Raw genomic sequence first — 23,409 nt, forward strand, 5'->3', positions numbered from 1 at the left:
TGCGGCTCTACTAGAAAAGCCAAATCCGACAGTGGATTACAAACAACAGCTAATGCCAACCCAACAATACCTGGAAATAACACAACTGAAAATTGGAGGCAGACAACACCAACCCTAGACTCAACCAGCTCTACAAATAACACACCCAAACAAACTTCCCAAATAATGGGAAGACAGAGATGTGCAATCTAAATAAATCAACAAGAGAAACCTCCAGAAAATGAACTGAATGATATGGAAATAACCAAACTACTGGATGAAGAGTTTAAAACAAGGGTTATTAGAATGCTCAAAGATCATAGAACAACAATGTATGGACATAATGAGCACATAAATAAAGAGATTACAAGCATCAAAAAGGACATTGAAATAATAAAGAAGAACCAGTCAGAAATGACAAATACAATATCAGAAATGAAGACTACACTAGAAGCAATTAATAGCAAGCTGGAAGAAGCAGAGAATTGAACCAGTGATTTATTTGTTTGTTTTTTTTAATTTTTATTTTTTGTACTTTTCTGAAGTTGGAAACAGGGAGGCAGTCAGACAGACTCCCGCATGTGCCCGACCGGGATCCGCCCGACATGCCCACCAGGGGGCAATGCTCTGCCCATCTGGGGCTTCACTCTGCTGCACCAGAGCCATTCCAGTGCCTGAGGCAGAGGCCACAGAGCCATCCTCAGCGCCTGGGCCAACCCTGCTCTAATGGAGCCCTGGCTGCAGGAAGGGAAGAGAGAGACAGAGAGGAAGGAGAGGGGGAGGGGTGGAGAAGCAGATGGGCACTTCTCCTGTGTGTCCTGGCTGGGAATTGAACCCGGGACTTCTGCACACCAGGCCGATGCTCTACCAATGAGCCAACTGGCCAGGGCTATGAAGCAGTGATTTCGAAGACAAAAATAAATGAAAACAGAGAAGCAGAGCAGCAAAAAGAAAAGAGGCTGAAAAAAATCTGATGAAACTCTAAGAGAGCTCTGTGACAACCAAAAGAGAAACAACATCTGCATCATAGAGGTTCCTGAAGAAGAAGAGAAAGAACAAGGGATAGAGACCTTGTTCAATGAAATCATAGCTTAAAACTTCCTTAAATTATGCAGAAAATGTCATAAAGTTCAAGAAGCACAGAGAACTCCATTAAAGAGAAACCCAAAGAAATCTATACCAAGACATATCAATTAAAATACCAAAACTAAGAGATAAAGAAAAAATATTAAAAGCTTCTAGAGAGAAAAAGGTTATCACCTACAAAGGAGCCCCATAAGAATGACATCCAACTTCTCAACAGAAACACTTGGGCCAGAAAGGAAAGGAAAGAAATATTCAAAGTAATGCAGAACAAGAGCCTATAACCAAGACTTCTTTATCCAGCAAGGCTATCATTTAAAATTGAAGGAGAAATAAAAAACTTCCCAGACCAAAAAAAAAAAAAAACCCTCAAGGAATTCATTACAACCAAACCAATGCTGCAAGAAATGTTAAGGGGCCTGTTGTAAACAGAACAAAAAGGGAAAAGAATATAGTAAAAGAGGAATAAAGCTTTAAAGAATAAAATGGCAACAAACAACTACATATCAATAATAACCTTAAATGTAAATGGATTAAATGATCTAATCAAAAGACATAGAGTAGCAGCATGAATAGAAAACAGGACCCATACATATGCTGTCTACAAGAGACCCACCTCAAAACAAAGGATAAACATAGACTGAGTAAGCAGCATGAATAGAAAACAGGACCCATACATATGCTGTCTACAAGAGACCCACCTCAAAACAAAGGATAAACATAGACTGAAGGTAAAAGGATAAAAAAATTTTTTATGCAAATGGAAATTAAAAAAAGCCTGAGGTAGCAATACTTATATCAGACAAAATGGACTTTAAAACAAAGGCTATAGTAAAATATAAAAAAGGTCACTACATAATGATAAAGGTGGCAATCCAACAGGAAGATATAACCATTGTAAATATCTATGCACCTAATATAGGAGCACCTAAATGTATAAAGCAGACTTTGATGGATATAAAGGGCAAGATCAACAGCAATACTATAATAGTAGGGGATTTCAATACCCTAGTAACATCACTAGATAGATCCTCAAGAAAGAAAATTAACAAAGAAATAGCAGACTTAAAAGACACACTAGATCAACTGGATTTAATAGATATCTTCAGAACCTTTCACCCTAAAGCAGCAGAATATACATTCTTTTCAAGTGCTCATAGTATGTTCTCTAAGATAGACCACCTGTTCGGGCACAAAAGCTGTCTCAACAATTTAAGAAGATTGAAATCGTATCAAGCACTTTCTCTGATCACAATGGCTTAAAACTAGAAATCAACCACAACAGAAAAACTAAAAAATTCTCAAACACATGGAAACTAAATAGCATGTTATTAAATAACAAATGGATTAACAATGAGATCAAAGAAGAAATAAAAAAATTCCTAGAAACGAATGATAATGAGCATTCAACAACCTAAAATTTATGGGACACAGCTAAAGCAATACTGAGAGGGAAGTTCATAGTACTACAGGCATACTTTAAGAATCTAGAAAAAGCTCAAATAAACAACTTAACCTTGCATTTAAAAGAACTAGAAAAAGAACAGCAAGTAAAGCCCAAATGTAGTAGAAGGAAGGAAATAATAAAGATCGGAGAGGAAATAAATGACACAGAGGCTAAAAAAACAATATAGAGGATCAATGAAACCAAGAGCTTGTTCTTTGAAAGGGTAAACAAGATCAATGAACTCTTAACCAGACTCATGAAAAAAAAAAAAAAAAAAGAGGACTCAAATTAATAAAATTAGAAATGAGAGTGGAGAAATAACAACTGACACAACCTAAATACAAAGGATCATAAGAAAATACTATGAAGAACTGTATGCCAAAAAATTAGACAACCTAGGTGAAATGGACAAATTCCTTGAAACATATAATCTTCCAAAAATAAATCTGGAAGAATCAGAAAACCTAAGCAGACCGATTACAACAAATGAGATTGAAAGTTATCAAAAACTTCCAACAAACAAAAGCCCTGGGCTGGATGGCTTCACAGGGGAATTCTTCCAAATATTCAAAGAAGAACTAACTCCTATTCTTGTCAAGCTATTTCAAAAAATTCAAGAGGAAGGAAGAGTTGCAAGCTCCTTTTATGAGGCAAGCATAATTCTGATTCCAAAACCAGGCAAAGACAACACAAAGAAAGAAAATTATAGGACAATATTTCTGATGAACTTAGATGCTAAAATCCTCAACATAATATTAGCAAACTGGATCTAGCAATACATGAAAAAAATCTTACATTATGATCATGTGAGATTCATTCTGGGGAGGCAAGGTTGGTACAATATTCGTGAATCAATCAATGTGATTCATCACATAAACAAAAGGAAGGAGAAAAACCAAATGATAATTTCAATAGATGCAGAAAAACATTTGATAAAATCTAGCACCCATTTATATGATCAAAACTCTCAGCAAAGTGGGAATACAGGGAACATACCTCAACATAATAAAGGCCATCTATGACAAACCCACAGCCAACATCATAATCAATGGGCAAAAATTAAATGCAACCCCCTTAAGATCAGGAACAAGGAAGGGGTGCTCCCTTTCACCACTCTTATTCAACATAGTTCTGGAAGTCCTAGCCACAGCAATCAGACAAGAAGGAGAAATAAAAGGCATCCAAATTGGAAAAAAAGAAGTAAAACTATCATTATTTGCAGATGATTTGATACTGTTTATAGAAAACCATAATGTCTCAGTCAAAAAACTACTCAACCTGATAAATGAATTCAGCAAAGTGGCAGAGTATATAATTAATACACAGAAATCAGATGCATTTTTATATACCAACAAAGAACTGTCAGAAAGAGAAATAAAGGAAACAATCCCCTTCACTATTGCAACAACAAAATAAAAAATAAAGTACCTAGGAGTAAATTTAACCAAAGAGGTTAAAGACTTGTCCTTGGAAAATTATAAAACATTAATAAAATAAATAAAGGAAGGTACAAACAAGTGAAAGCATATACCATGTTTATGGTTAGGAAGAATAAATATCATTAAAATGTCTATTTTACTCAAAGCAATCTATAAGTTCAATGCAATACCAATTAAAATACCAATGACATACTTCAAAGATATAGAACACATATTCCAAAAATTTATTTATATATGGAACCAAAAAAGAACGTGAATAGTCTCAGCAATCTTGAAAAAAAAGAATAAAGTGGGAGGTATCACACTTCATGATATCAAGTTATACTGTAAGGCCACTGTATTCAAAACAGCTTGGTACTGGCATAAGAACAGGCATATAGATCAATGAAACAATATAGTGAACTTAGAAATAAACCCACACCTTTATGGACAATTGATATTTGATAAAAGAGGTAAGAGCATACAATGGAGTAAAGACAGCCTCTTTAACAAATGGTGTTGCAAAAATTGGACAGCTTCCTGCAAAGAAATGAAACTAGACCACCAACTTACACCACTCACTAAAATAAACTCAAAATGGATAAAAGACTTAAATGTAAGTCGTGAAACCATAAGCATCTTAGAAGAAAACATAGGCAGTAAGCTCTCCGACATCTCTTGCAGCGATATATTTGCTGATTTATCTCCATGGGCAAGTGAAATAAAAGACAGGATAAACAAATGGGACTATATCAAACTGAAAAGCTTTTGCACAGCTAAAGACAATGTGAACAGAATAAAAAGACTAACTACATGATGAGAGAATATATTCGACAATACATCTGATAAGGGGTTAATAATCAAAATTTATAAAGAACTTGTAAAACTCAATACCAGGAAGACAAACATCCAATCCAAAACTGGGCAAAAGAAATGAATAGACACTTCTCCAAAGAGGACATAGAGATGTCCAATAGATGAAAAAATGTTCAACATCACTAATCATTAGAGAAATGCAAATTAAAACTGAAATGAGATACTTCCTCACACCAGTCAGAATGGTGCTCATTAACAAAACAACACATTATATCAATAGGTGCTGGTGAGGATGTGGAGAAATGAAAACCCTCCTGCACTGCTGGTGGGAATGCAGACTGGTGCAGCCACTGTGGAGATTCCTCAAGAAATTAAAAATGGATTTGCATTTTGACCCAGTCATCCCACCTTTAGGAATATATCCTAAGAACACCATATCACTGACTGAAAAAAAGAAATGCACCCCCATGTTTATGGCAGTATTGTTCCCAATAGTGAAGATCTGAAAACAACCCAATTGTTTGACAGTGGATGAGTGGATTAAAAAGCTGTGGTACATATATACAATGGAATACTATGGGGCCATGAAAAAGAAGGAAATACTACCTTTTGCAACAACATGAATGGACCTGAAAACTATTATGTTAAGTAAAATAAGCAAGGCAGAGAAAGAAAAATATCATATGACCTCACTCATTTGAGGAACCCAAGGAATAATGAGAACTGAGGAACGGAATTGAGACAGAGGAGGGATCAAAGGGACCAGAGGAAAAGAGGACAGAGGGAAAGGGGATGATAGGATGGGATAAGGCTAGAGGGAAGGGGGGAAGGTGCTATGGGGAGGGAGGCAAGGGAGGTGTTGAGGGGAATAAGGGGGATGGGGGATGTATTCGGGGCAACTCTAGAATCTATGTAAACACAATTAATTAAATAAATAAAAATTTAAAAAAAGATGTAATTTCTATAAGATATAATTTTCCCTTTTTAGAAGTCCTTTACAAATTAAAATCTTCCTGGGTCAGACAAGAACTACATAACTTAGAATTTCTTTAATATTATGTTTTCTCTCAAATATCCGTTTACTTTTGATATTTAAGATATATTCAAATGGAGTAAATGGTGGAGTGAAAAACCAAAATGGAGTAAAGAGTACAATTTCTCCTAAATTTAAATCATTTCAATTTATAAATTGTTAGGTAAGAAAAAGAATGGTGATGTCCTAAAATAAAAAAGAGTAATGAGCCTGACCTGTGGTGGTGCAGTGGATAATGCGTCAACCTGGAAATGCTGAGGTTGCCGGTTCAAAACCCTGGGCTTGCCTGGTCAAGGCACGTATGGGAGTTGATGCTACCTGCTCCTCCCCCCTTCTCTCTCTCTCTCTCTCTCCCCTTTAAATAAAATCTTTAAAAAAAAGAGTAAGGAAATACAAAGGGCAACATTTATGAAATTATTGTCCCTTGAATATAAAACAAAGTCTTGGCTTGTTTTGTTTCAACAATTTATTCCTTCATGTATTTGTGAAAGAGGTGCTATCTCTTGTTCTGGGTGTTTGTCTCTGATACCAGCTAGACTGAGTTGCAGCATGCATATCAGATTCCTCCAATATTGATACAGAAGCTGTTTAAAGAACTAGTACATGGGGCTGTTACTGTGTATTTTCCCTCTTTATTACATTTTCCAAATCAAAAGCAGATAAGCTCTGACACCAGCCACTGTTATCAATATGAAGGAGACACACACAAAAGATATGTGAACAAAATGAAATCTGACATGTCAATAGGAGACAGACTGTTGTAGGAAAGTACCAGATAATTAAATTTAAGAAAGAACCTAAATTTTGGATTTCTCATAATACAGTGTGATATGGCAGACACAGATAAGAATTTGTACTTAAAAGCATATGCAGATATCAACTCACATTGTTTTCTCTGTAATAGAGCAAAGAGAACCAGAGAGCAAAGTAACTGAATGGAAGAAGAGTGTGAACCAGAGAGCCATGATTTAAATGCCAGTAGATTGCTTAGCTTAGTTTTTAAAATTGAAAAAACAAAACAAAACAAAACAGCAATAATAGGAGAGTTGTGGTAAATATATTTTATCTCATCGCTTATTTACTTTCTCTTGCCATTACAAATTATGACCATTTTGAGGACAGACGCCTCACTGTCTTTTATTTGCTTCTGCGGCAGTGCTTGGCACATGGGAGATTCTCAGTAAACAAACAAACAGTTAATACTTATTACCCTACTCATAGAGGTGGCCGATGTATGGCAACATCTGCAGACCACCTAACATATTCTCATACACAAGGTCATGTTTAAATATTATGACCCTTTTACTAAGCATGCACAAACTCAGACTCATTTCTGGAACTTGGTTTCTTCTCATTCTCCACGCAGAATGGACAGAAAGGGTGAAAGCCCTGAGGTGTTATGAAGATGAGAAAAATACGGCTTATAGAGGTAAAATGGCAATTATAAAGATTTGCTGAATTTAAGTCCACAATAAATTATTTAAGATTATTACAGTCTAGGCTGCATTTTTCCCTCAGCTACATTAAAAACATGATATGACTAGAAATCAAGGAGGGAGGGAAAGATAGAAAGCCAGAGACAGAGAAAGAATTCTCTTTATTGGCAGTTTAGGATTGTTGGGTTATGGTTTTCTTTCCTCTAGACTAAGTGAATATACATTTCTGTTCTTCCAGTGACCATATAAAACTGGTATTATTGAGAGACAGTGAAAATATTTTGGGTGTACAGTGGACACATTTGGGGTCATCCTCCCATTCTGATTTTCTGTACCATCTATAAGTCAATGCCTTCTGCAGCAACATGGATGGCCACCTTTCCCATGCACCCTTGTTTTTCATTAATGACATAATCTCAGCCATAAGAATGAGTCACACTTGTCTTATCAAATTTAGATAATACTCTTTTGAACACATTGAAGAAGTTTGTTAGTAATTTTCTGGAAAAGATTTTACTTCTTGATCAGAAGAGAGAGAGCTAACAACAATAACAACAATGACAATGACAACCACATAGTCTTTTTCTGCTACACATTCTATTTTCATCTGCCTTGTTTCTCTGTTGTCATGTGAAGACATGATGCTTGGATTTCTGCACCAATACTGCCAACCTGGGAGATAAGCCCAGAAACTCTCAAACAGGCTGACTCGGGTTTTCTGCATCCATTCTGTCACATTAACCCTGGCATTCCGTAAAGTTAGACTTATTAAATACATGAGATCCAGCCTTTTATATATGAATGCCTCTTAGACAGCTAGTGGGTTGTGTCTTGTTGAAGACGTTTGCCTCTATGTTACTGACCTGCGGTTTTCTTGAAAGGTCTTTGTTGAGCTTTGTTATTCAGGTATTCCTGGCCTCATAAACTCAGTCAGAAAGTATTTCCCCTGCCTCTATTTCCTGGAAGAGATTGTAGAGGATAGCAGAGGCAGGTCATGTATAGTTTTATATGTTCTAGTAAGGACCTTATATACTTGTCTGAAATAAGAATATAAGTAAATGATATAATATAATAAGAGGTGAATAAATCAGTAAGCCCACACTCATTGAGCTAGCCTGAAACTTTGTGTTTCCTATTGTGTTTTTAAATAATCTTCAAAGAGTCTAAATGTAATAATCTGGACATAGTCAATAAAGCCCTTTACTCAACATTTGACCCCATGAGCCCATCAGCCTCGGAACTCTCCATTTTTGTGATAGATACATTTTTCTGTCTAGAAAAAAGGCACCATGTGAAATAAAAATACACTTAATGGATACCTATTCCATTTGAAAAACATAAACTCATTTAAAAAAAAGTCTCAGCCTAATCAGGCAGTAGCACAGTGGATAGAGTGTCGGACCGGGGCTCGGAGAACCCCGAGTTCGCTGGCTTGAGCACAGGCTCACCTGCTTGAGCATGAGATCATAGACATGACTGTGAGCATGGGATCATAGACATGACTATATAGTCGCTGGCATAAGCAAGGGATCACTCTGCTCTGCTGTAGCTCTTTGTTTAAGGCACATATGAGAAAGTAATCAATGAACAACAAAGAAGCCGCATTGAATTGATGCTTCTCATCTCTCTCTCTTCCTGCCTGTCTGTCCCTAGCTGTCCCTCTCTCTATCTGTCTCTCTGTTTCTGTCACACACACACACACACAAAAAAAAAAGAAGAAAAAGAAAAGAAATGTTTCAGAAAGGCTACCCCCACATTTTCACTTGTCAGAATAACACAATGTCTCCCCAGTGTTTGTTGAGAAATGCTTTCTGGTATATAAACTGGCTCTATAGACAGTTCCCCAAAATGTGTTAAAATATTCTGAACAATGGCAGCATTTCTGAAATCCAAGGTGAACACAGTGACGGGCAACTCTCATTTGGACAGAAGTTTCAGCATATGAATTTTTTTTAAAGGAGTTTGTTATTTCATGGTCATGCTTCATAAAATTTTAGTATTTTTCCATTCTGCTTTGTGACTATACTTTCATTAGAAATATCAGAAACACTGAGGCAGTTCTCCACCTATATTCAGAGGCTGATAATACTGATGTCATTTCTGAAAAGAAAAAATATATGTATCTAATCCTTTATGTGTATATGAAAAACCAGTAATCATGGTCTAAAATCCTATTATAGAGAGACATATAAACAGATAGATATTCTGTTTCACAAACTAAATTTTTGTGTCCATGTGGAATAAATGAATAATTTATATTCCACAAGCAAAAAAAGTGTAGTTTCAGGCCATAAATGAAAAGACTTTTTTAATGTGGAAGAATAATCTTTCTCTTTTTGGCAGAAATCTATATTTTATTCTATATAAAAAGGAATTGTTAGTACAAAAAACCAAATAACCTTTACTCTACAGATATAATTGTTAATATATAGCTTTTACTTTCTGAATAATAAATAATAGGCAACGGCAATTTTCAGTCACTACATTATGATAGCTAAAACCTAGCAAAAATTGTTGTAACCATGAATGAAATTTGTTTGTTTCATTAAATAAAGAAAAACTGCCAAATAAAAACTATTTTTGAACTGTTATAAATTCTAAAGTATCAGATGTCTAAAATTAAATAGTATATCAGAGATACACAAAGAGGAAACTGTAAATAATGATAGAGCAATATAAATTCAACTTTATGAAAAACACAAGTTATTTTTTATGAGGTCAGGTATATGCACATAAATCATCTTTCCTGTTTACCAGAGATATTTATTTCAGTAGAAAAATACAAAATTAGATATTTGGTTTGAATGCCCTTACATATATAGAAGAAACTAGTGGGAAAATACTATTCAGCCTGTTCATAACATAATGGAATCAGAGAAGACAAGATAAGTATTGAACACTATGCTACATAAAAAGCAGGCAAAATTGAATATAATTTTTAAAGTTGCATATAATTTTTCCTCCCTTTTATTTTCTTTTAATGTCCTTCCTTCTTCCAAAGTACTTTTATAGAGAAAAGGAAAAGGATGTTGGTAAATAAAAATAGATTAATATACATTTTCTAACTACAGAAAACTTTTACTGAATGGATACTTTTTGAAATTATCTCCTTTGTTGATTTCAGTAGATTCTACATAAAGATGATTTTGCCAAAATAAACTTGAGGCATGTGGCCTGACCTGTGGTGGTGCAGTGGGTAAAGTGTTGACCTGGAACAATGAGGTTGCTGATTTGAAACCCTGGGCTTGCCTGGTCAAATGGGAGTTGATACTTCCTGCTCCTCCCCCTTCTCTCTCTCTCTCCTCTCTAAGTGAACAAATAAAATCTTAAAAACAAACAAACAAACAAACAAAAAACCCTAAGGCATACAAACCTTTAATCAGTTTAATACAATCTTATTCAAGAGTCTAAATTATGAAACAGAATTCCCTTAAATTTATACTCAGACGTAAACAGCACAGATAGGAACATCCAATATTTTTAGAATTAAAAGTTCTAAAAAACATAAAGAATTCATGACCATGTTGTCTACTTAGAATATGCCCAGTAGTATGTAGGGGGTTTGTGAGAGAAAGTGAGCACAATGGCTCTGTTCTCTACCTAGAGGAGCGTTTTTCTTGTATGCCATAGATGTTCATTTTTCCTTCTCTCTAACATCTAACAACCACTAAATCCAAAGGCTTAATCTGGCCATTCTCTGTACTCAGCTGCCATCTTGACAGAAAGCCATTTTGGAAAGATATTTTTTTTTCCTAACAGATTTTTCTCCCCAGACTCCGTTGTTCATTCAGAGCATAATAAAACAACTCTAAAATAAATTATCACCTAGAAAACTGATATTGAGCTCATATTTCAGAAGACTTTCTAATTTATTACACTAAGCCTTCTAAGTACAGTTTCAATACTTATCTATAAATACAGGGTGGGGCAAAAGTAGGTTTACAGTTTTTTTATATAGAAAATCATGCAATAATTAATAAATAATAATAAAAGAATAAGCTGTGTTTTGTGTACTCAGAACTATAAACCTACTTTTGCCCCATCCTGTATATGAGAGTTAGGGATTATCAAAAAATGTATTTCTCCATCATCTGGCAGAATTGTATTAAACTGTGTCACAAAAGATAATTATCTTTAAAACTTTTTCAAGACTAGAATTCTAATTTTCTCTTCTGCAGAACATTACATCATCTCATCGATCACTCTTTCCAATAATTCAAAAAGAAATTTTCTCTCTCTTTAAGTCCTTGGTTTACAATGTTTCTTGCAATGGCATATATTTACTTTAAATACACATTTAAGTGTTTCTTTTTATCCCATTTAACATCTCAAAAATTTTTTATTTTTTTTTACAAGGTTATGTCACAAACTTTAAATAAACTTGGTTTCATTGCTCTATCTTTCTTTTAATTCTTGATATAATTTTTTCAATTATAAACCTAAGTTTGAACTCAGGTCTCTAATAAAGTAATCATACCCAGAACTATTGTTGAATAATTACTTGAATACCTAATGAGAATGCTTGTTTTTAACAGCATACTGCCAACTTATCAGCTATTGAAAACCAAGAACTCATTCTAATTATCTACATATTTAGTAGAAAATCTAATTCACCTTTATACAATGCATTTCTTCCATGAATTTTTTTTAAATTTAGAAATTAAATTTAATGGGGTGATATTGACCAATAAGATTACACAGCTTTCAATTGAACATCTCTATAGCATTTGAACTGGGTTTTTTTGTTGTTTGTTTTTAATAAGAGACAGACAGAGATAGACAGAGACAGGAAGGGAGTAGGTTGAGAAACGTGAACTCATAGTTGAAATACTTTAGTTGTTCATTGATTGCTTTCTCATATGTGCCTTGACCAGGGGCTCCAGCTGAGCCAGTGACCCCTTGTTCAAGCTAATGACCTTAGGCTCAAGCCAGTGTCCTTGGGCTTCAAGCCAGAGAGCATGGGGTCATTATCCCACATTCAAGCTTGTGACCCCGAGCTCAAGCTGGATGAGCCCACGCTCAAGCCAGCAACCTCAGGGTTTCAAACCTGAGTCCTCAACATTCCAGGTTGATGCTCTATCCACTGTGCCACTGCTTGGTCAGGCTATAACATTTGAACTGTTGATTGCATTGTGTGCCCATTACCCAATGTCACTGTATATTTGTCCCTCCTTACTTCCCTCCCCACTCTCCCCCTACTCCTGGTAACCACTTTACTTTTATCTATGTCCTTGTATCTCAGTTTTATATCTCACCTATGTGGGATATATATTTGTCCCACATAAATATATTTTAATATTTTTTCTATTAAATTCTATTCTTTACTATTTCCTAATTAATGATTATCTAATAAACACATTGGCTTCAAGAATTAAACAGAATGGAAATAATCTAATGGATATATACTGTTGTATTGCTAGGATGCTCTGAAATTATAATTATCTTGCTAAACTCTGTCCAGAACATAAGAAAGCATCACAAGTATATGAAAGGTTATAATTGTTTTGTAAATGTTCAAACTTAAGATTATAGAAGTTACTAATGCAAATTTCTTTCTCTTACTAATTGGTCTGTCTCTAGCAGTACTTAAGTTTCTGTCCACTCCGTCACTGGTAGGTCTGTCTCTATCTGAGCCTTCTCAGGTGCCCTTCTGCTCTTCAAAGAATCACTTTCCAGTACGGAGTTGTTAATGATCATAAGCTCTCTAGCAAGAGCTTACTTCAATTACCCCTAAAACCTTTTCCTGTGTCTTTAGCTATTTTCTATTTACTAAGTGGGCATGGCACAGAGATGGTATGAAGGCTTAGCCACCAAATGATTTATATATTTTTCACACTATTTCAGAATATTTGAGCAAGATAGGCATTTACATGTTTTACACATCTAAACATCTGGATGTGCATTCTGAAATGCAATAGACTGTATTTTCTGACAGTTCAAGAACTAGAAGAATGATATTAGGAGAACATAAGATTGCATATTGAAGCTGCTGTTAAGACTGACAATGTTACAGCTTACAAAACTTAGAGGAGTGAAGAAGTTAAGTGATCAGGATATACAGGGTTATTCCAGGCCACTTTACTAGCTGTCAAAAGGGTATCTCCCTGATGCCTTTATATTTTAAATATTTAATATATAAAAAAATATGTCAGCAATAAATTTGGTTTTTAACAATACTATTCTAATGATAATTTAGTTTGGTGAATCCTAGAATGACCCAAGTTTTTAAGCCTGAGAAACATTTATAACCAGGTTTCACTAAAGTGCAGAGAATATATATTTTGTTACTCAAAATTAGTTATGAGCAGTGAACTTTAGTCATTTTCTTTTTTAAAAAAATGCATTTATTGTATTCTCATTGTTAGTTGTTTTCCTTCAACACCTGAAATTATTTTCTTTCACTTGTCACTTTGTCAATTTTAGATGACAAAATATTTTTTTTTCCTGTTCCTTTATATGTTGTCTGTTCTCTCTGATTTTAAATATCTTTGCCTTGTTTTTGGAGTCTGTGGCTTTGTTAAAATGTCTATGTATCTCAGTATGTTTTATTTGTCTGGGAATAATTCTATATAGTACTCATATTTTTCTTCAAATATGAAAAATCTTCAGCTATCATCTTTTAATTCCATCCACCTGGAATTCTTGGTAGACATTTGATGTCATTTCTCATTTTATTCTTTATGTCTCTTAAATTTTCCATCTCAACACTCTATGCTCATTCTAGAGAATTTCTACAGATACAATTCACACTCCATTAATATTCTCTAAGGACATATCTCCTTTCCTCCTAAAAGTTTTCATTGAGATTTAAATTTGTATACTACATATTTTTTTTCCTGAAATTATTTGGTTCTTTTACAAATCTGATAATTTGTTTTCATAGCATCCTATGGTTTTTATATCTTTTTTTAAAAATAATTTAAGGTGGTTAGTTTATGCTTTTTCCATATTGTTAAGCTCTCTCAAATTTTTAGGATTTTAATTCTCCTACTTTTGGTGCTTGCTTATTTTTTATTATGTTGGCTAATTCTCATGTGGGAGTTTGTCATTATTTAATTAAGAACTCTTTTTTTCCCTAAGTGTCCTGCATGCCTTGACCAAAACATGTCTTAGTTTTAGACATAAATTATATTATGTTTTACATACATTATATTATGGGGGATTCATGTACTGTGGATAACATAAATTTAAGCCTCGGGCTGGTACATGCAAAGGTCTAGCATTTTGATTTGTTAGAGTAGAGCTATTTTTTTTCCCATTTCATCTAGGTTCCTAGTAAGACAAGCTCTTGTCACTTCCCTGGATCAGTGGGTACAATTTTCTTGCTGCTTCATCAAGGAGGAAACAGCTTTTCCAGGGTCCTGAATTTATGTGAAGTCTTCAATTCCAGATTTCTAACCTGATTGGATCCTAGTTATTTAGCCACGAGAGACTAGATAAGGCCTCTCCCTTTTTAGTCATGACATCAGCTCCGAGTCTTTCTCCTCTGCCTTTGAATTCTTCCTTTCTGACCCTTGAGGATTTTTAGTTTTTATTTTTTGCTGATCTATATATTTACAAATATTAATAATAATATTACTGTTAAGATACATGTGTACATACACACAAATGTACATGTACACACATACAGACACAAACACACACACACACATAAATAGGAGGTGGGTGAGTGCCTCATCTCAATCTACCAGATCTGTTAATATGAAACAAATTAGCTTAATTTGTTGATTAAATTAATCAGTGAGTAATCTACAATAAATGCAGATAGTGAAGTTAGACTATATTTCAAGTAGTTTAATATGAATTTTACAATATTATGAAAGAACAGCTGTCCACTTTATTACTGTAGCCCCAGAAACAATTTTCTGTCCTTCAACATATCCCTTTGTTGCCTCCCATTCTTACTGGGTTTTTGAAAACATCCTTTCATCTATTTTATCCATTTCCTACTTTGCTCTGTTTCTCTATAGGATTATATCAAGTTTTCATGTTTGTGTGAACTTTATTCTCCTGGGTATATGTTTAACATATGTTTAACTACACAGAACTTAAGGCATAAATGTCTAGCAAATGAAGACTCTTTTAAATGCCTAACAATTGACAAAAAGTACATTCAAATAAAATATAAATTATCACTAAATCAACTTTAAAGTAACACTAGATAAACTTTTAGTTGCTACGTATATTTAATCTATTTTGTGCTTCATAGACAGTAACTTCAATTAAATAATTTCCCCCCTATTTATTACCACAATGATTGTTCTTTTTATGTTGACTAGATACATACAAACCTTAATGAATTTAGGAGTGGCAAGTCCAACTTAATTCATACCAAAGTTACTTTGCCAGATGGGCAAAGCAACAGAGAAGATTTATTTTGATGTGTCCCAGAAAAAGACACTCAGTCACTGGAAAATGTAATTAAGAAAAATCTAAGGCTCAGAAAAGATGTCATTTGAAGCATGGGCTGTAGGTATTTGATTCTGCAATGGTCACAGTGTGGCTCTCCCCAACCAGACTCTATTTCTTTGGCCTAGGTCAGTGGTCGGCAAACTCATTAGTCAACAGAGTCAAATATCAACAGTACAATGATTGAAATTTCTTTTGAGAGCCAAATTTTTTAAACTTAAACTATATAGGTAGGTACATTCCTTATCAAGGTAGCACCCACACATGGTATTTTGTGGAAGAGCCACACTCAAGGGGCCAAAGAGCTGCATGTGGCTCGTGAGCCACAGTTTGCCGACCAGGGGCCTAGGTAGATGGGTTAGATATCTCAGGCAATTCAGTTTTATCTAATATATAAATTTATGCATATCTCGTTCTTTCTATTTAAGAAAATAAAAACCCTTTAAAAATTTAAAGTGGACCAGACTGACTTTAGTGCATGGTTGACAACCGTAATAATCAATGAGATGAAAATAAAGAGGAAGATCACTAAGCAAAACTTGGAGGAAAAGGGCAGAGAAAAATGTGAGTAGAGTTATTAGATGACCAAATTTTTAGGGGGTCTAAATATTTATGTAATTGTTCCTGGTCAGTAGTTGGCCTCTCTACTAAAATAAAATCTTCATGTGAACAACGGCCTACACAGAGGGCTTGGAAGAGTAACTGGCATAGATGGCACTTAACTCAATCACTGTTGAATACATAAATGTGTGAAATCAGGCTCCTCAATGAACAAGGGTTGTCATGTCAACAGAGGAGAGGAAACAAAAGATAGTGACTGAAAACCTAACTCTACAGAACTTCTAACACAGTTTATATGGAAAGATAACTGATGATATAGCATTGGTCAGGGAATTTTAAAGTATCACTTCAAATGGATGGCAGAGCACAATGATTTAGGAAATTCACACAAAGTTAGGTGGTGATACCATTGTGGTATCACTAAGCCCAGGTTTTTATAGTAGTTTTTTGAGAACTGAAAAATTTATTTTGAGATAACTCAACATAGCATTGACCATTCCTGTTCTAAGACTCCCGTTTGAATGTTGTCAACACCTCATTTTATCCCTTGCTCTTGTGTCTTGAGAATAGAATAGAAAAGAGGTATTTTATATTTAAAAATCCTTCTAACTATTATCTTCAATGAAAAAAAAAAGTTTCCCTAGTGGAATTTTCAGGATAAAAAGGGACTTTACTTTAGGAAATTATAAAATTACTTGTGCTGTGCTTTAACCTAAAGAGTAATAGAGATTTTGGGAACTTTTCTTTTAGATATTCTATTTTACTGGATATTAGATTTGATAAAGCATTATGGGCCTTTTTTCCAGAATGAGTTTCAAACTATTTTTTCTTATACTGCAGATTAGCCTACTATTGTGGCTTATATTGAATTAGGAGATGATATATTTACTGGCCTTTATTTTAAACTTAATTTTTCTTTGGAGAATTTTAGTCTTGAGGAAATAGTTCTATTTGCTTTTGCACTGTAACAGTTGCTCTTTAGGTTAAACAGGAGTATGTGGGTCTCTACTTTGAGATGTTAGACCTTTTGAAATCCAAAGACTAGAGAAGGAATAAGACAGATGTGTTTGTATTTGGGCTTACTACCTGAGTTATTTATACTCCTGTTCTTCCATCCCCAGGCACAGATGCTGCCTGTTCTCACAAAACATTCAAATTTAATGAACAGAAAATAGAGAGAAATTGTAAAACATAAAATACTAAAATTCAAATACTGTTCATTGTAGTCTAATGTCCATGGCAAAAGTAACAAATTTAACATAGTATCTAATACACAATAAGTATTCAATAAATATATTTATATGGTAAATTAAAGGAATATAACTATATGGATATACGCAGCAATTTGGTAAATTTGGAATACTAAAATACTTGATGCTAATCATTTTAAAATACAGTGAGTAGAATTCTTTAGAAAATAAAGTTGAATAAAGTCTTGAGTAGTGAGTTGAGTAACTCGGAGGAAAAGCCATTGGTAGAAGACTATGAGACCCATCAGTTCTGTCTTCACACCATTCCCTGATATCAGCTCACTGAATTAGCATTCATGTTCATTGTCTCTGTTTCAGTACTTTCTCCATTCACACGATTTCTCAATAGATATGTAATTACTATATGTATCCATTAATTTTATAATAATTGAATATACCCGTTCTCCCCTGAATTAGAAACATAAGTATTAATGAGCATCCCCTCTATTTAAGAGCTAGCTTATTACTGCATGGCTATTGCTACTTGAAACCATTTTGTCACTTATACCATAGCTTGACCCAGAATTTCTCCCTTCCATTTCCCTGTCCTCTGATCAGGAGAATATTGCTTATGTTATAACCACTTTCTCTGTGTTTTAGAGAAAAGTCCTACTCTCTCTTTAAATTTCTAAGTTACTTATAATCAAATCTGCTTTCTTTTAGCACTGATATTCAAAATAAACAGGATTTTAAATTTGTCTAATTTTTAGAATCATGTAGTAGTGTTTTCTTCCATTTTTCACTTCAAAGATCTATTTTTATACATCATGATTTGATGATAATATTGTGGATTTTGAAAAACTGAATCTGAGCATCAAACACCACTTATAGCATTGTTTGTGTATGAAAATATGTTTTTAGTTCTAAATACTTATAAAATAAAATTTTGAAACACAACCCAATTTAAGTTAGTACCTAACTGTATATAAATATGACTTTTAGAATTAGCTGAAAATCAAAGGTTTTTAGTTTATAAAGAATTTTTATGGTTTTAAAAACAATTTAAATTATTCCAATCATTTCAGGACATAATTATTTCATAAAGTAAGTATAACTTAAAAACCTAAAAATTTTGACCTTTTAAAAAGCCCTTGTCTCAGTGAAGTCTACCTTGTAGAAAGCAAGAATTAATTTTATGGGTTCCACATTCTCTGTCATTCTCTTACTAGACAGTCAGAACATCAGCACATGCCCTTCATTATAAAATGACTGAAACAGCCATTAGCGCTGTGATAATTATTTCCTGGGAAACTATTGTACTTTTGATTTTGACTATGTGCATTTTTAGACCACTTTGTTTGTTTTAATAATCCACACAAAGAAATTATGAAAAAAAGAAAGCACGTGTTTCAACAGTAACAACTGTGATCCTACTCTGTAGTACCATTGTGCATGAGAAATAGGAGAAAATTCTAGTATTAAAATAGTTCATTACCAAATGATGAGGAAAATAAAATATAACACAAGCCTACTGGACAGATTGATTAATAAGTTGGTAAATTTGTAGGTGTAGATGTATAGTTGCTTTATTTCTAAGTAACTTTAATGTCGGAGACCAACGTAGCCAACTTCCTCAGGAAAAAACAAACAAACAAACAACTAAGATGCAAACTGTGAAATAAAGTTTTTAAGATACAGCTCATACTGTAACATTATTTCTCCTGGATACATTGAGAATACTATGAAAGACAATTCTTTAGAAATGCAAAACTTCGATAACACTTGACTTCAAATAATGATCAGTAAGATCATTTAATCACCTCCAACTTACTTGATAGAACAGTATTTGTGTCTAGTGAAAGTATGCTAGAAAGGACTTAGACCAAAGAAGCAATTTGATTGGTTAATGAAGAGTCTAAGAATGATAATTGAATTTGATGGAATTCATTAGTTAAGACATTCAAGCAGACACTTTACAACTTCAATTATGTACGATAACATATGTAATATTCACAGTGTGATATATGTATTTCATTGTCCATTTGGCATATATGAGAGTCAGACATAATATGGAAGAAAGTAACATCAGTCTGAGACAAATTCCGCCTCCATTCCCACTGCTATACCCAAATATCATCTGTACAACAGGGCACACAAGCACAGAGGCAGATGTCCTGGCATATTCTTTTAGAATGCAAGGCAGCTCAAGATCGTCTACAGATAATGAACCATGACAACTTTGAATGTGAAGAAGTATAAAATGAAAGTCGGAGAGAGCAAAACTGTTATATAAATGACCAGTACCCCATCCACTAAACTAGCACTTCAAAGCCATTAATACTAGGAATAATTGCAAAAGATGTTTATTTTAATATCATAAAAGCACTTTAAAGTAAGAGATACAAACCTCTAACCTTCTATACAAATGCTTCCCCCCTCCACAAACCACAAAATATGGGGTGGGGGTGGTTATCAACAAAACCTATTAAAGTTTCTGCTTTTTCCAAGTACCTTAATCAGTTGCAGTGCAATTTCCAGGAATGATGTGATCAGTCTTTCTTATCTGAATCCAGGCGTTTGTCACTCAAGTTCTTGCTAATTCTTGTTTTCCTGTTTTTCCTTGAAAGAGAATAAAAGAAATAATCAATCACAATGCTAGTCGGCAACTACTCACTGGGCATAGAGAACCCTGCTTATCAGCCCATTCATTATTCACGTCCTGCTCTAGCTTCCTTAATTCCTGATTGTGCTAGGTGCTCCAGGCTAAGAATCAATACCTGCGAATCATGCTGACACACAGAAAAATCTAGATGAATAAATGTTTTTAAAGAGCAAGTTTTTCACATTTCATCTGACACAGTCTGTTCAATGGAGAAATAGCATGTGCTGCCACACAAGGAGCCCAGTGGAATGACCCATCAGGGGAATTATCTCTAAGCAATTCACACTTTGTTTTGCTAACAAGACTACTTGTTAGGATGCTGAAGTGCTATCCTTCTCAGGCAATGTTCTCCACCTTTTAGAATTATTGAAAAGCTAACCGAGTCTATTTTGATTTGTGAATCTCTTTGTAAGCAACAGCAGCTGCCACAGTGCTAATAAAAAGAAAAGGTATTACTATTTACTTAGGAAGGGCTTTGAAATACAGACCATACAAAAGCACTGGAATTGCAGAGACGCTCTGTCACATGTTGTCACAGTTCCTTCCTTTCTTGTTGTTTTTGTCCTTTCCTCCTCTCTCCCTCTCCCCTTTCTTTCCCATTCTTTTCTTTCCTGCTTCCTTTTTATTCTGTATTCTTTAATGTGCTCCTTATTGCATTTATCTACGCTTTGATTTAGAGCAAACTACTTTGTCCTATTTGAGGCTTTTAAGAAATGTTTTTAGAATATAAAATCCCAAAACTTTACAATACAAGGGCATAATTCTTTCACAAATGTAGTAACACAAGTCAGGAGATTTATGTTATCAGCTGAATCTTGTATTTCCAATTAAGAATGGAGGCTCTGCATCTTCCAGTGGCTCTTAGACTAATCAGTCCATTCTGCTCTCTTACCAGTTTCAGTTTCAATTCTCCGGAGGAAGCTAACATAGCAACACCCTGTTATTTGAGGATTCAGGTTTGCCTACTACAGAATAAATGCACACACAATCCCTTGCAGCCTTCATTCTATTCTGAATAGGATTTTAGAGTCTCTTTGCAGTTATGAAGGAGTCCTATTTGCCCACTAATGGACCCGAATCATCATGGCACCAATCCATGTAGGGAAATCTGAGGATTTGGGAAAACCTTAGTTGTTGCTTTTAAGAAGTAGGTGCTGCATAAGGGAACATTGTTCCCCAAGTGGCTTCTGAGCTATACTTTGCCTGGCTGATAAACCAAGGAGGGCTGGTTTCAGCTCAGGCCTTTTCCATTACAAGTACTTATTTATTATCAGTGAGTCAATCAATGAACTTTAATTGAGTGCTTATATGAACTTTTATTTCCATGTTTTGGCCAAATCTTGGGGATAAAAAAGGGGAAAGGTAGTTTCTTATCTCTGAAAAAAAGAGTTGTGGAGACAGCTATAGAAATAAAATAGATTACTACAAATGGATAAGCACTGAAGGAGAGGATTCTATTCTTTCTGTCCTCAAGGAGAATTCTAATTTCTCATCTCAAAAGAAGTAGGAAACATCACTGACACTGTGCTTATGTGCATAACTGTGTGTGTCCTTCAGAGTATTGTGCATGGGGTGATTAAACGATAAAGTCCTGAAATTATTTAATGATTTACACAACAGTAGCTTTTCACAATTTAATTCTTTCCAACAATGTTTCCAAGCATAAAGTAGATTTTCCCGCCAGAAAGCATTTTAAACTTTTTCCCATGGCTACAAGTACTAAAAAGTATTTGATTACTCAGAAAGCGCAGCCAACCAGAGTCATTTTCTACATGTTGGAAGGAATACAGGAGTTAGAAATATACTACCATTCTGGAAGCCAAATAGCAAAGATTAAAAACCATCTGTCATTGGGACTATGAGCCTACAAACAAGCACTAGACTTCCAGCAGAGTCTGGGGCAGGAACAGTGTGAGGACAGGTTTGAAAACACAAGATTCAATGAGACTCATTTGCTCAGTCATATGGTTGACAGGCTATTACTAGTTCCCACCAGAACCCACTTTGCCATGAGTTGCATAAAACCATGTTTTGTACATTGAAGATATTTTTTAATGGAAATTCAATCTTTTTTCTCAGAATCAATTTTTTAAATGCCTGTGTGTCAGGTGGGGTGCAAGACACTGAAAGTTCATAGGTGAAAGAAAGCATCAGCTACCTCGGCACCCCCTCACTGTATCCCACGGAACCTGCGGGCTAGTGAAAGCTATAGATGGATGCTAAACACACACACAAAGAGTACATGTGATTATACAATTTAAATTGTAATAAGTTCCAAAAAGGACAGATAAAGAGGTTAGTAAATTGAAAGCTGGGACCCTCATCCAGAATGTAGAAATCACATTTATAATTATCTGGGTTTCGAGATGGGTTGGGGGCAGGTGAAGACAGTGGTGGGATTTAGCTGGTTTGCACTGGTTCGGCAGAACTGATACCTAGTTTTTTGTTAAGTTTGGTGAACCAGTTGTTAAAATGGCACTTGTAATCAGGGTTCTCTCTAAGGTGGGCACCTGGACAGTCGCCCAATGTGGAAATCACAAATTTATATTCCTTACTCTTTATTCTAAGCATTCATAGTAGTCGTCATTCCGTCCATAGGTGAAAACAAATTGCAAGTGAGGACACCAATCAAGAAGCAATAGGGAAATATCTTAAATAACAGTTTTATTGTTTTTTGTCAGGTATTATTTAATATTTTTTCATTAATATTTTAAAACTCTTATAATCTAGTTTTGTGTACCTCTTTTATTGTTTTTTTGTTTGTTTGTTTGTTTGTTTTGTATTTTTCTGAAGCTGGAAACGGGGAGAGACAGTCAGACAGACTCCCGCATGTGCCCGACCGGGATCCACCCGGCACGCCCACCAGCGGCGAAGCTCTGCCCACCAGGGGGCCGATGCTCTACCCCTCCTGGGCGTCGCTCTGCCGCAACCAGAGCCACTCTAGCGCCTGGGGCAGAGGCCAAGGAGCCATCCCCAGCGCCCGGGCCATCTTTGCTCCAATGGAGCCTTGGCTGCGGAGGGGAAGAGAGAGACAGAGAGGAAGGGGGGGGTGGAGAAGCAAATGGGCGCTTCTCCTATGTGCCCTGGCCGGGAATCGAACCCAGGCCCCCCGCACGCCAGGCCAACGCTCTACCACTGAGCCAACCGGCCAGGGCCTATTGTTATTATTTAAGTACTAAATGCATGAAATAGTTTGACTAGGCAGTGACGCAGTGGATAGAGCATTGGACTGGGATGTGGAGGACCTAGGTTCGAAACTCTGAGGTCACCAGCTTGAGCATGGGCTCATCTGGTTTGAGCAAGGCTCACCAGCTTGAGCCCAAGTTCGCTGGCTTGAGCAAGGGGTCAATTGGTCTGCTATAGTACCCCAGTCAA

General features: G+C 35.1%; 1 protein-coding gene across 2 annotated transcripts in view; it reads right to left on the reverse strand.

Annotated features, from left to right (window-relative positions):
• SYT1 (synaptotagmin 1) overlaps positions 1 to 23,409 on the reverse strand; it is a 572,761-nt gene that overhangs the window by 446,245 nt on the left and 103,107 nt on the right. For both annotated transcript variants that reach the window (XM_066368502.1, XM_066368501.1), the window contains exon 2: positions 19,884 to 19,991. The gene's annotated coding sequence lies outside the window, so the exon portion shown is untranslated. The remainder of the gene's footprint in view (positions 1 to 19,883; positions 19,992 to 23,409) is intronic.

Source organism: Saccopteryx leptura, chromosome 2 (assembly GCF_036850995.1).
Source record: "Saccopteryx leptura isolate mSacLep1 chromosome 2, mSacLep1_pri_phased_curated, whole genome shotgun sequence".
NCBI classification, from domain to species: Eukaryota; Metazoa; Chordata; class Mammalia; order Chiroptera; family Emballonuridae; genus Saccopteryx; species Saccopteryx leptura.